This window comes from Cloeon dipterum, chromosome 1, assembly GCF_949628265.1.
Source record: "Cloeon dipterum chromosome 1, ieCloDipt1.1, whole genome shotgun sequence".
NCBI lineage: Eukaryota > Metazoa > Arthropoda > Insecta > Ephemeroptera > Baetidae > Cloeon > Cloeon dipterum.
In genome coordinates this window covers 19,121,978-19,134,007 of record NC_088786.1, presented here as the reverse complement: position 1 = coordinate 19,134,007, position 12,030 = coordinate 19,121,978, and the positions used below count along the sequence as shown (strand labels likewise).

Sequence of the window (12,030 nt, the reverse complement as noted above, 5' to 3'; positions counted from 1 at the left end):
TAAACCCATTTTGAATGAAGTCAGGAGAGTGTAAATAGTTAGATAAATAAAACCAGAATTATAAATAAATATGGCTATAATTGTTTATTATTATAAGGTATGGCGGGACTCTATATAAAGTGAATTTTGGGTTATTTTAAATATTTTAAAGCGGCGAGTGAAATTGCATTAAGCAGTGCATTTTTCCTATTAAAATTTAGCAGAGAGTGGAAGGTGATAGGGGATAGAACCCTCTAAACCATTCATCTCTTAAAGGAAAAGTCAATGCGCGAGTCTAATGGTTTGTAGTTTTTGCAATTATAATGGTTAGAAAGTTGTCACCAGTTGACAATATTTTCAAAACACGAATAAGTCGACAAATTCATGTTTTAGGGTGGAATCTCTTGAAAACGAAAAAAGAACACCGCTATGGAATATTTACATAAGTTCACAAATATCCTGGGTAAACATTTAATGAAATTTTTAAAATTGCTAACACTATCCTGTGTTGTCACTGCGGATATACCGTGATCCCTGGAAATTCCGCATCCCCTAAAGAGAGCTTAATATAAATAACCTAGTTTCTTCTGTTGGGTTGGGGGAGAAAATTCTCGCCACAAAATCCCAAAAGGAAAGCAGTGTAGAGTGTATACCACCCTAAATAGCAAGGAACAGTTCGCAGAAGGAGAGGGCGAGCGTTACTTTGCTTGTAATTTCAACTTGTGTTGATCTTTGCTGAACGTGGAGCGAGCGTGGCGTGAATCCGGCTGGCTGCATCTCGGAGGCCGATTTCGAGCGCCGAGCAGTTTTGCAGTTATCACAGAACGGGCCACAGAGAGAAAGGGAAAGGGAGCGAGGCCCTCTTCACGGTCGGCGAAATCCCAACCTGCTGTGCCGTCGGTTTGTTGGGCGAAAAATAAACACGCCCTGCCATTGATTTGTGCTGATGCTCATCATGAGAATAAACAAGACACAAGACCAACAGCTGCCTGAGGATGTTTAGAATGCCCTTGAACCTTTGCTTTTATTTAATAACTACATTTACACATACACTTATTCGATTACTCATCGAATTTTTTGTTAGAACATTCAGTCCGGAGCACTCATAGGAGTTAACTTAAAAAGCGTATATCGTATGCCTCTTGAAACTTCGATTTATTTTAATCAGAAAAGTATTGTCAATCCAAAGTAGAATTTTCAAGAATTCTAACTTAAATCTAGAAGAAAACGTCCAAAATTCTCTCAGGCTAATTTAAATCTCATTCGAACTCTGTTAGGAAGGTATGGCAAGAAAAAAATCAATTTTATCCAGATTAGTATAGGTGCGCTCTCCTTGTTAATCAGAGTGCCTCCCTGATTGGAAATCCTAACAAACGGCTCTGCAAAAAAGCAAACCCTTTTAATTCAATCCACTCGTAGAGATAGAATTCCCAATACGCGTAACGTACCCAGTGCAAATCAGTCCGGAGCAAGGAAATGCGCAGTCTAAAAGTCTATTTCACTCTGAGCTGAAAAAAGAGAGAGACAGCCGTGCTGAGTCAATTTGCTCGGCTCTGCACGCGTTTCTTGCTTTTTTTCGGGTCGACCGGTCAGAGCGAGAGAGGGCAGGAATTTGTCTGTCAGACTGTTAACTCCATACAGGAGTCTCGTCGAGGAGTAATGGGCAAAGTTTGAGCAGATGGCCGGGCGAAGAAGCAAGAGAGCTCTGCTGCTTTCTATTTTATTTTTTCGGCCAGCAATTGTACTTCGGGCTCGACTGCAACTGTTGATCTCCTGCGGCAATTCCACCTGAATCATTGACGAGCTTTCAATTTGCACAAGCCGCGCGTTTTGTTCGAATTTGACGCTGCACGAGCGGTCTGCACGCACTGGCAAACACTCAAATTTGAATCGATAGCAGAACAGACAATGCGCACCATTTAAGCAGACTATACAGGATATATCTCAAAGGCCATAAAACAGACAATTACTAGCGATGTGAAAACACTGACACGCAGAGGAATTGAGCTGTAAATAGTAAGTGCTTCATTGCGACCGTGAAATTATTTAACACTGTTTTTTAAATTTATTTCACATCTATTTTCCTAATAAAATGTCATATGTATTTATGAATGTGCACAGGCAAACACGATGAATTAGGATGAGCTCAAAATTGTGAATAAAGAGCCAACAATATTGCGAGGTAAAAAAAGGGGAGACTGTCGCCAACATTCCACAAAAAAGTAGCGTTTTAGCATAGTGAAAAATTTAATGAAATTCAGAGCTGCAGGGATTTTTCCCCAAGCGCTCGACAACGCCTAAAAGCTCGTTTTATTGCGGTTGCAGCACCAGGGGGCCACGCTGTTCTGCTTCATTCCGAATTCACTAGAGAACGTATCGCAACCACCTCCGACACCTTGATACATTTTTATACATTAAAAAAACTTTGCATATATTGTTTTCGTGGGTTACCCCACCAACTGGATTCTAAAAAAAAATCAGTCGATGTGCTTATGGAATTGTTAGCATTTTAATTTCATAATTTCAGAGATACGAAATAAAGGGAAACAAAAAGTTAAAAGATGGCTTCTCTCCTTGATTTAATCTGCTATGATTTATATTTCAGCACTATTGTTTGTGAATCCACAATAAGACATTTTGTAACGTGATAGCTGCGGTTAGCAGCTGAAGGGGCACAAGCCTATAATTCTTCTGAATTTCCTGTATATTAAAAACATTTATCTCCTAAAATATATGCATTTAAGTTGATTAATCCCGTGATGGAAATTCATTTTCGCTGATCCTTTTTTGTCGGTTATTTTCATTCGCTTATGCAGGCAACACAGCTTCTGAAAAATTAAACAAATGTAATGAAGAATAAACAACAAACAAAAGAAAAAAATTTAAATTTAAAAAAAAATCTGCTCTTTGAAAGTGTGCTTGTCTTTTGCAAAGTGTCTGGCGTGGTCGCTGGTGCAAGAGAGGGCTCGATTCTTGGTGGTTGCCGTCGAGCAAAGGTCAAAGGGCGTCTGCCTTTCATGCTTGGGAAACTGACTTTAATTTCGTCCAACCGGCCAAAGAGGCACCAGATGAATTCACACTCCACCTGCTCAAAGCTTTATTAAAAGTCTCTCTCAGCTGGATGGAAAAAGAAAAAGTAGTACTTTACATTCAAGCGTTTTTGCTCTGGCGTCATATTAAATACAGCAAAAGTGGAGAAGCTAAATGATTCCAATTAGTTCTTTGGAAAGAAGAAGACCTTCCTACTTTTAAAGTCACTTCTATGAAGAATTACCGCGCCTCATTTTTATTTAACGAGCTCAATTTTAAATCAAAGGAGATATTGGATTTCAAATTACCGTTTTTTGCGTCTCGTTAGGGGTTTGTTTTTAGCAAAAATTAAATGATCAAAAGGCACTGAATTTGATACATTGTTTGTAGCATAATACACACTCTAAGACTCCATAACATTTATTAAGAAAATTTTCATAATTTTTAAAGAATTGCGTTTAAACAAAATAATAAATAAATATTAAGTATATGGAGAAAGGTAATCTTGAGCTACCATAACTCTCACTTTTTTATAAATCATTTTCGAATGGATTTCTATTTGGTGGGTTTAAGGTGATTTTAAGTTTGGTGCTAACGGCTTGAAATTACATAATTCCTTTACATTTGAAGATCCCTAGATGATTGGAAGCTAAAAAAATTACAGTCCCTATTATGTGTCTATTTTGGTACATCGGCACTCTCGTCAGTGGAATTAATTGATGAAATGAGTTTTTTTAACCTCTCTGCTTAGCACGTGGCTGTGAGCTCACCGGGTCCCAGGTCCCAATTACACTTCCGAGTGGAGCTTGGGCCCAATGTGGCCATCTTTTCGCCTCCCCGCACCGAGATCTTTTATTTAAACGCCAGACATTTGTCCCTGAAGCCTCTGAAAAGGTACGAAAACCAGCGAGTGGCGAGTCGGCGCCGGGGTGCCTTCCAGCCCTTTGAGCTATTTTGACGTCCGACAAAGTTGCCAATGCGTTGGAGAGTTTAACCAATACGCCGTGCTGAATTTTCTTGTGCCTCGTGCTACATAGCTGCGTGTTAATTAATTCGATCGTGGCTACCCAGCAACCGCAAATCAATTAGCAAAGCTCGTATTTCGCAAATGCGATTCGGGGGGACTTCGCATAGTTTTGCTGCATTCGAAACGCTCTACCATGGTTGACAAAATCTCCTCGGCAACGAGAGCCACTTTTCGTGATGATGATGTCGGTGACGCGAGACATCATTTTGCCGGTTCCGTCACTCAACCGCTTGTTTGCCCATCGTGCTGTGCAGAGACTCGGGATTCGGGCTTGTTTGAAGTCTCATATTTCAAGTCCGCTTATTTCTGCTGCCAGCCGCTGCGCACCGAGAAGCACATGGCTGCTTCGTGGTCTGAATTATTATAGGCCGCCAATTCCTTGAATGTGCTGGCTTCCCACCGAGCTGGGCACCGAGGCACAGATGGATTTGCGCACACATCTTATCCAGTCCGAAAAGTAATGGTTTGTTTGAAACTATTGGCGACGTGTGGAGGTACTAAATTTTCATTTGCTGAAGGTTTTGTTAGCAATGCTTTTTTCTATCTCGTTGCTACATAGATACGTTTTGTTCAGGGAAGCGGTTTTACCGAACAATTTTAGCACTGATTAATGAAAGAATAAAACACAAAAAAATTAGCAATTATTTCTTAAAAATGATTGAAATTTCTTACACTGCAAGGTAGGGGTGAGAAAATCTCACCTCGTCGCATGTCACTGCTGTGTGGTGTGAAAAACTCACCTTTGATACCCCAGATATAGTGGCATGCGGTGGGATGAGATTTTCTCACCCCTGACTTGCAATGTAGTTTGTTGGGGAGTCTCCTGCTCTCCTTTTCTCAAACAAATCCTAAGAAAATAAGGAAAAGTTTGATTTCCTTGCTCTTTTACTCGGCGCGCGTGTGTTTTTGATCTGCCAATTCCGGCGGGACCAGCAGACTGTGTTTCTTCCTTTTCCTTTCTGCTATCTGCTAGTCCTGTGTGGCACAAATGAAGGTAAGCAGAAAAAGGGAAAGTGATATACTGAGTCAACTTGTTCCTTCGTTGCTTTTTTAACTTGAAACAAGTTTATTCATTTCATGTAACTTTGAAGCAATATTTTTTATTTCACAAAAAAAGTGTATAACAAACAAGTCAATAAATAAAAAAATCAGGCGTTCACAATTTCATATTGTTGGCTAGAAAAATTTCATGTCATGTCAGTTTATGCAAAAGGCAACTTACAGTTCTGTTTAACCGTTGCAGGGGTGACAAAAAATTCAGGAAATATTTGAGACATTTTAAAGAGTTGCTCCTGAGTTAATTTTTAGTAATTTTCTGTGCAACAAAGAGGAAATTTAGAGCGCAGATCATTTACGCAAATTTTTATCCTTAAAATGCTATTTCAAAAAGAATCCTTCTGAATTGGCTGGGTTTTCCAAATAAAATATTCATATACTAAAAATACCAGAGTGTGAATTTTCACTTCCGAACACGTGTAGTTGGTCACAGAGCAGGTTATTTGCCCCGGCGATAAGCTCCTTTCAGCTCTTCGTCTGTTTTGCCACGCGTGCGAGGAGCCGCCGTCGGATGGTGGCAGCGATAATCCACTTTGCGGCGTCTTGCTCTCCTTCCCACCCACTTATTTACCATTTTCTGTAATTGAGCTCTTTCTCTCCCCGCTCGGCCTCGACCGGCAGTGCCGAACTGCTGTTTTATAGTGAACAGCGATTATATATACTGCTTGTAACGCGTACAACGTCAAATTGCTTTTGTTTATTATCGCCGGCAGAGTTATATGATTACTGCGCACAATTTGCGAAATTACGCACCAGCTCTGGGGGATGGAATATTTATCTACTGTGCATATCAGGCTGTTTTATGACGAGAGGCGTTGCAGTTATTTGCGTGCGAATCGCTTCATCCTTTGCCTTCTCGGCGAATATGAATTCCATTTGTTTGGTATAGTCAATTGTCTAGACTCTGCAAATCGTAAACTCTCAAAGCTATGTGGATTTTTCTCATTCCCGTCGAGTTGAGCCACACGTATATAAACCACTACGATTGTGCGTTTAGATTTATTTAATTTTTTCTGGTACGTTTAAAGAAATTTGAGAGATATGAGGAGGGTTTGAAAATGATGAAGACCGATGAATTCAGATGAAGAATTTTGTTGGTGTATTGGTTACAGTTGGAAATCCGATCGGATGCTTAAAATGAAGTACAAGAACTGAAATTGTTTTTTCAATAATGAGTTACAAACTCTTTTTGCTAACTGACTGTTGGACTCACCCCTTTGAATCGGGTTCTGCTCAATTAAACGAATCACGTCAGCACCGTGTGGCTGACGGACGAAAACTGATTATTATTTTAAAATCATCTTTCTGCTGTTGAACAATAATGCAAAATTACAATAATTCAAACCGCCGACAATTGTTGGCTTCCAACAAAAAGCAGGACCGCGTTGTTGTACCGCTACAGAAAGTAATAGAATTAGAATGATTACGAATTTCAAGCGATTAAAGCATATACACACACACGTCTATTAAAATGAAATGTCTTGGCCATTTTCACCAGTATATTCAAATTCTTTTGCCATACAGTACGCAAACTCCGTACTATAAAAAAACATTGAAAAACCAGGAAAATCTTGAAAATGATGGTTAAAACGTGTCTCCTTTTTAAAGAAGTTAAAAAGATCTAAATTCATCCAAATTTAGCCAATATTTGTCAAAACTGTTGGTTTATTTTGATAAAACCTCCAGCTTAAAATCATGCTCAAGAACAGTTTCACTCTAAATAATTTATTGTAAAATTTTATTACAAACAATATTTATATCCGCCAAGTAACTGAAACCAACTATATCAACAAAAGAAAAATTGGAGGAAAAAATTATATTTCGAATATCCTTTCTAATTGACGAACTCGTAGGAGAGAAAGAGAGAGTTTGCGGGATTTTGATTGAATTTTCAATGCGCAAGCTTTGAAATCCCTTTTATTCGCTCTTCGCTCCGCGGAGGTTGTGGGATTTGTTTCGAGTGGTGCGGCATGCTGGTCGGCACTCACAATCAGCAGTTGAAATTGCGTTCGCCAAGGTTGGCCGGCCAGCCGGCCAGCCGCACCGCACTTTCCCATTGCGGATGAATCAGGAATCGGCCGCATTGCTAATGCATGACTCTTTTGATCCACGCGCAGGGTGCTGGGTTGCAGGGCAGGGCGTGCCTCGGGTTCTATTTGTCACAGCCGCGAGTGCGGATTTGGCCGGTGCGAAAAGCAAAAAGTTTCCACCTTGCTACAGCTGCTAATTGGACAGCGGCGTCCTCCTTGTTTGGTGGGATTTGCGGGGATCTCGCGAGATTAACACTTTCAGGAGTGTCGAAAAAGCGGCTTAGAAAATGCGCAGTTTGCCCCTGCCGCTCGCCCAAATACCCCCTTATCTGGTCTGCTCAGGCGAATGAAAGGGGAGAGCTGATAGCACAAAGCGAAAAGGGGAGAACGCAATACAAAATCGAGAAAACTTTCGTACAGGAGCTGAGAGACGAAGGGAAAGGAAAAACTCAATAAAAAACAGACCGCGTGCACTTGAAATGCGAGAATCTGAGCTATGCTTGCAGCTTGGTTGCCTCACAATGACGGTCCATTTGGATTTTCTACTTGCTGGTTTGTCCTTTTCCAGCATGAGTGAAAGGTTTCAAAGAAAAAAATCCTGGAGCGTTTTAATAAAAAAAAAAAACAGCGCAGGGCTAGGATACAATTGAAAAAAATCAATAATTTCAAATCCAAATATTCATTTCCCTAGATAAGTTACACAAGCAAGAATACTTTATTTACAAACGATTGAAAAATTCTTCCAAATTTTGAATGTTCCTGAAGGATTAGGCTTACCAAAATTCGGTTCCTAGGATTCCTATGTTTGCATTTCGGACACTAAATCTGAACTCCATAAGAACTGAAAACATATAAAATGACACCAAACTCGATGATTTAGGACATATTTTCGGGTTTACTATCAGGGATAGACCTTGCAGAATGCATTTGACCTCAAATTATTCCATTTGGTACCCTTTGTGCTTAAGAAAGTTGGAAACAAAAAATTGGATTTCATCAACGCTAGGCACTAGGCACATTTTCAATTTAAAGGTCATTTACAGCAGAACGGCTTTGAGCCGGTTTTACACTTCTAACTAAGTTTGCCACCATAAAACTTGATGTTATTGAGCAGAATTTTACACACTATATTTTAACTTATGTTTGTTGTCACAATTGATCAAATTACATTCATATTAATTAAAGCTTGACAAAAATACAAAACATGTGAGAAAAGGCAGCATTCCTGGCAAACTCGCTAAAACTTTACCCGGGAGGGAAAAGCTGGAGTGTGGCCCTTATTAATCTAAAAAAATAGGGCTCCTATCACCCTGAAAACCCAAACTTTAAAAAGGTCACAAAACATGACCTTGACACTTGACCTGCTGTTTTATAAATTAATAAGTTGTCCTAGCCCAGATCAAACAGAAGATCGGATAGTAAAAGTTTCAATATCATACCTCAGCTCAATCAAAAGTTAATCCAACCTTTAATTTTTGGGTGTTAAAAAAGAGAACACCCCCTTTCCGCAGGCTTCAATCGTGGAATTTCCTCACCTCTTAGCAAAATTCTTTTAAATGTGATTAAGAGAGACACTCAAAAATGTTAACACCGAACTGCTGCAATGTAAAGAGCATGCAAGAAATGGGCGAAATATTTAAACGGATTTGCAAGTAAATATAAAGCACAGATTGACAAATGGAGGAACTTGTGCTCACAAGACTTGCTGCCTGAAATTAAGTGGCACGAGCGCAGTTTGTCAAGCATTATTATTTGTTCATTTTGCTACGGGGCTGGAGGATGATTGCACAATTTAAACACAGACGGATTAGCTTCAAGCAAATATAGAACTCCAAACAGAAAGCTTCCTATACCCCGCGTAGCAAGGCGCTGGAACAAACTTGTTTGCCAAGTTTAATCGGGGTTTTTTCCTAGATAAATGTTATGCAACCGGCTGAATCACCGCGTGGAGCGGAAAGCCTATCTTGGCCACGCGGAGTGAATGCAGCAGGTGCATCGTTGTGATTTGTAAAAAATTAATATCGCGTTGGTGGCAACAACGGGTGCAACAGGTCTCGCGAGCGAGTGAACCGAGCGACGAACGGACGAGTGACTTGTGCCGCAGGCTGGCAGCAAGCCAAAAAGTCGTTGGCAAATGGCCTTTTCCTTCGTACACATGCACGCGAGGGTGAAAGAAAAACGAGTGGTTTGCACAAAGTAGGCACAGAGCGAGCTTTGTTATCGCCTTGCATTTTGACAGATTAGCTTCGACGGAGTAAAATCGTGTGTGATCTATCTCATCTTCCAGTTTATTTATTTGTCTATCAGTTTCATAAAGATGGGTGGCATCCTGATAGTGAGCAACTCGAGAAAACTAGCATCCCAATAACGTGGTGAGCCTCATTGGAGGAAAGGAACAGCTCGTGTTACAACCCCCACATTAGGGTCTTTTCTTGAATCGCCAGACATTCATCTCGTGAAATTAATTCACGCATGCTAATGGAAAGGTGCAAACCAGCAAGTAGAGAGTCGGAAAGCTTTTGCAATCCTTCCAAATTCAAACGGACTCGTCATTGCAATGCAAGAGAGTTAAACGTAGGTGCAAATCAGCGACCCCAAACATCGCTCAGATTCTTACATTGCATGTGCATGAGCTCAACAATGCGATTCAACGGCTTGCTATATGATGTGTTGCAATTATTCACCTTTGAAACACAAAAATGTGGGTGGGTAAAAAATTAGCCCACTCTCGAGCGTGCGGTGTTTAAATGGTCCTCCTCTTTATTAAAGCAGTAGCCCTCCTTTCCCTGTTAGCATTTCATGAAATTAAGTGAGTGTTTGGCCGGTGCTCGCTCTGCACTCCCTCCGCAGAAGCGCTTTTAATAATGCAATGAAAATACCTCTGCCATGCCAAGCGGTTTGTTTGTTTTTCACTTTTCACCTGCAAGCTGGACCTTTATGTCGTCGCAGGAGAGAGCCGCGTTTGTGAATTTTTTATGACTATCACCACGAACACAAAAGATGTCACACTCAATTTTCGGCAACAAGATTGCGTTGGCATTGATTGCAAAAAGGACAAAAAATCATAGGTGTCGTAAAAGAATCGACCCTGCAGCAGCGACAGCGATGCTTGATAAATTCGCCATCACAAACTTTACTGGGACAAGCGTAAAGGAGAGTTGATTTATAGGGATCAGGGCTGTCTTTGTATTTTTATATATTAGCTAGGGAATTTAAAGACTTTTTCTGTGCGTCAGTTTTTCTTTTAGGTCTATAATGAGCACAATTTGTGGCAATTCAAGTAACTTTTTAGTAACTTTTAGCACGTGTAAAATAAAACACATGAAAAATCGGTTAAATTTTGTAATTTTAACAATTTTGTTACTACTTCTTGTATTCAGCACAGAATTAAATATAATATTCAGCAAATTTTAGAGCGACGTACGCCTTCACTTACGCCTCGCGTTTGTATGATCATACCCCTAAATTTAAAACAAAAACACTGAACAATATTTTGAAGACAAAAAATTAACTGGCAATCACTTGAAAAATCAACCTAAAATAAAAATAAAAAAACCAGCTAATATATCTTTAACACTGACTAAAAAGTCTTCCTTTTTTTGTAAAAAAAAATGACGAAAGTTTTAATCTTAAAACTCTAATGATGAACTGTATAAAAACAATGTTCTTGGCTTGAAAATGCACTCTCCCTTTTCAATTTCTTCTAGCAAACTACATATACTAAAACTAATAACCTAATTCGAGACAAAGACGCATGAATTTCATCAGCAAAGTGAAAATTATCTTTCGTGCCTTTTTTAGCAGTTAGTGAAATAAATATTCAATTACATCAAGACTTTTTTATTTAGCGTTTGCTAGAGTCATCTTGCTAATAAGAGCAATACACGATTTTTAAACCGAAAAAAGGCCAGCCAAATCTAAGACGAAGAAAAACAAAATCTGCAACAGCTAGAATATTAAGCTACAATCATAAAAGTCTTGTTCAAAATTCATTGCATCAAGGGAGGTAAAAAAAACTTTATGACTTCCATCTAGCAGCCCAAATGTCATCTCTCTCTCTCTCTCTCTCTCTCTCTCTCTCTCTCTCTCTCTCTCTCTCTCTCTCTCTCTCTCTCTCTCTCTCTCTCTCTATCTCTCTCTCTCTCTCTCTCTCTCTCTCTCTCTCTCTCTCTCTCTCTCTCTCTCTCTCTCTCTCTCTCTCTCTCTCGCAGGCAAAGAGAAGAGAGCCAATTAAAAGGCGGGAAGTCATCTAGCCGAAGTGAGTCTCATTAATTCGGCACCGGCGCAAATCAGGTTAGGCTCCCCGCAGACAAAGAGGTTTGAGCCGCAGCTAGGCAGCTGCCTCGGTCGGCCTGCTCACTCGCACTCCTAGTCTTGATTGATTTCTTGCTTGCTCGCGCCGCGCACATTCCACATAGCGAGCAGCCCCGAGACGCTTTGCACGCCGCGGGCGCAAGCCAAATGCCATCAAAGGCCAATTCGCGAAAAATGTCGCCCCCCGCTCATCATCGAGCACATTCTCCAGGCTTTGGTCTTGCGCTTCAGGCAGCACCACCGGAAACCTGCATGTTGAATCTTCAGCGTAATCGATGGGTTGACAAAATAATTTCCGTCAGACTGACGATTGATAGACAAAATTCGCCAAATTCGGGTTTATGCAAAATATTTTAGGGTAAATTTATTTTGCGAGAATGAGTTGATCTTTATTTTAGGCCGAGAAAAAGGTTGATCTCTTGTTGAATTCAAACAATAGTTAGTTTTGGAAATTTTAGACAGTTCTTTACGTTGACAAGATGAAATTTTGAGATTTTAACTAGATGGATGTTCTATCCTAGGACACCAATTAAAATAATCTTTCCATTTCCATACATAATCAGCATATCTTACATAATCAGCATAATCTTACAT

At 40.0% G+C, this 12,030-nt stretch overlaps 1 protein-coding gene across 2 annotated transcripts in view; it reads left to right on the top strand.

Annotated features, from left to right (window-relative positions):
- The window catches only part of LOC135934852 (neo-calmodulin-like), a 100,544-nt gene that overhangs the window by 6,440 nt on the left and 82,074 nt on the right, over positions 1-12,030 (top strand). The gene's annotated exons all lie outside the window — the stretch shown is intronic.